General features: G+C 36.3%; 1 long non-coding RNA gene across 1 annotated transcript; it reads left to right on the top strand.

Annotated features, from left to right (window-relative positions):
• The first annotated feature begins 2,079 nt into the window (after positions 1–2,079).
• On the top strand, positions 2,080–3,885 carry LOC113011679 (uncharacterized). The gene is made up of 5 exons (XR_003270601.1): positions 2,080–2,223; positions 2,700–2,739; positions 2,886–2,932; positions 3,245–3,289; positions 3,660–3,885. It is a non-coding gene; the product is annotated as an uncharacterized LOC113011679 (long non-coding RNA).

Below are 3,885 nucleotides of genomic sequence, written 5' to 3'. Positions count from 1 at the left end.
AAAACCAGGAAAAATGCTCTTGTTAAATACTTTTAAGTCTTGTGCTGTTTATGTAGTGATAAGTTTTCAAAAGAGACAGTAAATTACAGAATGCTAGTAGTGGGTGATATTATACAAATGCTGTCATGATTTTATGTGAACATTTTGTCATTTGTAAACTATACATAACATTTTTTCTACATTGTAACTGATGTGATGTTCGACAAAGTGCTTTTAATTAAAAATAGGCAAACATTTCTTTGTTTCTTTATTCAACTTTTGAACAGTGGTATTTAGTAAGTACATATTCAGTAAATGCAAAGTATTTACATGGCCCCCTAAATTAAAACACTATGGGTTATTCAGAACAGAACTATGCTTGGAAAAATATTGTCCCATCAGTTGATCCAACTCCTCCACAGTAGCAGGTGGAACTTTTCTTTTTTGAGGATGGCTTCTTTTACCTGTCACTACAGATGGTCTGTCTATGTTTTGATCAAGAGCCTTTTTTTTGGGCAGCTGAAGAGGAGAAGTCTATCTTATGGCCAACCTCTGGCTGTATCTTGGGCATATTACCCAGCAAAACCCAGTATGCAGGTTCATCTGTAACAGTCCTTGTGCCACAGATCCTCACTGTTGCTTCTACATTAAACAGAAGAGCAGTGACATGGCTGCAAGTCTCCACGACTCTAGTCATACAGCTGCAGTGGGCGGCTTCAACCTTCCCTGTGATGCTCACAATGACCTGTGGCTGCAATGCTGCAATTCAGTCTTTAAGAGTGCAGGACCTGAAGCACACACAGACAAAGTTCATTTAAAGACAAGAACTTTAATAAGCCAAGGCCGACACAAATGTGTTTTATTTACTTTCAAATCCATTTATCATAAATGTAACAAATAAAGTGTTTTTATGTATCCATCTATAGAACGCTGCATGTTATATTCTAAATCTGCATGTTTCTTTTTAGAAACCTATCAGCAAAAAATGAACCTAAAGTATGTAATGAATGTATTTTTAGTGACACAGGACACAAACAAGGAAGCAAATCAAATCAAATCACAAATCAAATCACTTTTTATTGTCACATCACATGTGCAGGTACATTGGTACAGCACATGTGAGTGAAATTCTTGTGTGCAAGATGTGTAATTAGGATTATTTATAATAAATATGAATTAATTAGGGCAATTTCTTTAACCATAAAGAATAACTAAATCCTTCAGGACAATGTCACATCAATGCACTGAACTCACTATGTTATCCCTCTAACAGAGCCTCTACATGTTCTCACTGTAATTTCCCCCTCACGAATGAATTTTTACTAGCACTAATTTGAATGCTGGGGGGAATCAAACGCATTTTACTCGCAGTACTCAAGCTGACTTACCTTTGCTTGAATGACGCCGTACTCACAACGTGGAGGCTTAAAAATAGCCAAATCTTGTACCCAGTCCTTGGTGAATTGGATGTGCGCCTCCAGAGATTTATAATTGCGAAATTGGTGCGCCGTGTATGCTCTGACTCCACAGACAAGGTATGAGAGTAGATCATGCTAAGTCAATAGCGGTTTGGTCTTCAGGGTTTCTACTCCACGGCTATATTTCATACGGGTCCACATTTCAACAATCAAGTACCGTCTCTTTGCATCTGGACAGAATCTGTCTCTATACCGTCATTTTCTTTTGAGCTACGTTTCAGAATGGTTCGTAGCAATCTTGTTTTGATTCGTGACCTGCCAAGATGGTGCTGCGCTCCCACAATGCATTGCGACATTACGTCAACTCCAAAGCCCTTTGCGTGCAGGAGTGTATGCGCATGCGCATTGCCATGGTGGTTTAAAAAATAAAGATATAATGAAAAGTAATTAATAAAAATTAAATATTTAAACATTCCCACAAATGTGCAATGAACGTGCAAAAACTCTCTTTAGTAGTTGTTGCTGTTTCTTTCTTTCTTCTTTTTTTTTTTTTTTTGAAAAATAACGACGTCTCTGAGGCGCGAAATCTGACAGCGAGAGGAACGGCCGGATACAGGAGACGGGAAGAAACAAGCCGATTATGTTCGCGTTAATTAAGTGGTTGGAAGATGTACAATTCTCAATTCTGCCAACTGAACATATACGAGATTTTAATGAGGATGAATAATTAGCCGGCATGGAGGAAACGGACCTTTATTTCGTGGAGTGGCGACAAGAAGCCAAGGCGGGTGGCCAGTCTAAGAAGCCTCCATCATCAAGCTAGCAGGTGCCTTTTCCCATATAATATTACTTTATTCTCGTGTATTTGGAACGGAAGCGTAGAGCTGCCACCCAGGCAAAAGAGAAATATAAGTATATCACGTTATAACGTGAAAAGTTTATCGTTCTAACAATATACTATCATGTTTGAACAACATGTTTGAACAACATTGTACGAAAAATGTACATAATTATCACGTCCGTACAATATTGTGCGAACGTGACAATTATGTATATTATAATAACGTGATATTATATTATACAAACATGAAAAGCATAATGTTAGAACAATAAACATTTCACGTCATAACGTGATACAGCTCTATTTTTCTTTTGCCTGGGTGGCAGCTCCACGCTTCCATAATTTGGTAATCAAAATATGTAACTTAATTAATTATATTGTGACGTACTTTTGCCTTTTCTTATTATTCTGCCTTCTCAATAACTATCAAAGCCTATTCACATTTTATTTGGCTTTCACAGAAATCCTACCTCTCCTTCTGGCTACAGAGTACTTACCAAGGTTAGAAAGAAAGAACAGTTATGCTTTATTAATGTTCGCTAATTACAATGTTCCACATTTCCTTGCTTTTTAAGTCATTTTTAGGCTTTTTAGAGTTTTTGTTTTTTATTTTTTTTAGCAGTAATGTTTCTGCCTATTTATTTCAGCCCATGAAATCGAATGCAGATCTTCCTAATGTGAGATTTACATAAATGTAAGTAATTTTGTTTGTCATTGTCATTAATGTTGTTGCTGTTGTTGTTTTTGTGCAGTTTGCAATCATATAAACCTAGCAAACATCAGTCAGCACAGTGACTAACCTAAACAGATTCTTGCTTTATTCACATATATTATATGTAATTATATATACCTGCACATTGTACCTAGGGTTGCAGCCACGTGGCCCCACCCCATTGTTGTGACAGCCCTGATTGTACTTATACACTGCATCTGAACAGGGAACAGTCTGCCACATTAATGTATTTTTAAGTGACTTGTTTGTAATACATGAATTTGTTTTTTACAGATGTCAAAGTCTCAACCTCATGCTGCCCTCCCCCATCCTCCTAAAGTAAGTATTTGTTGTTGTAGTTTTTTATGCAGTGTCTGTGTCACATGCTAATCATAATTATTGAAATAACTGTTTTCTAACAGATTTTCCAAAACACTAGTTAGGTTTGTTGTCATTCAGACCAATACTACTGCTTAGACATTGCATATGCATAGATACAGTCGTAGTGCTTGACACATGCAAACAGCAGTAGATGTACTAAAAAGGAAATAATTACAATCATGATGTTGATTGCTGATGTCAGTATATATATTTTAGAGGAATGTTTTGTTTTTCACCCAAAATGAACTATATTGCTTCAGAAGAGATTTATTACCCTACCGGACTCTTATATATTGTTCTGTTTTTTGTTTGTTTTTGTTATTTTCAGGTTCAATGGTGCGTGTTCTTCTAATGGCCGCCTTCCCACTGGAGGTTTTGATCCACAGCAATTTAAAAGGTAATCAGCTTTGAAAGTCAGTTCAAATGGTTAGCTAATAGTACTTTAAAAAGCCTACAACTCTGTCACCAGTTTCTTTACCAAAAATTACCCATAAAAGTATCGCTCAATAGCATATATTGTAGTTCAAATGTTTAGTTGTACAAATATCAAATTT

The sequence above is a fragment of the Astatotilapia calliptera genome, chromosome 3, assembly GCF_900246225.1.
Source record: "Astatotilapia calliptera chromosome 3, fAstCal1.2, whole genome shotgun sequence".
In the NCBI taxonomy this organism is placed as follows: domain Eukaryota; kingdom Metazoa; phylum Chordata; class Actinopteri; order Cichliformes; family Cichlidae; genus Astatotilapia; species Astatotilapia calliptera.
This window is presented reverse-complemented; position numbering and strand designations above follow the sequence as displayed.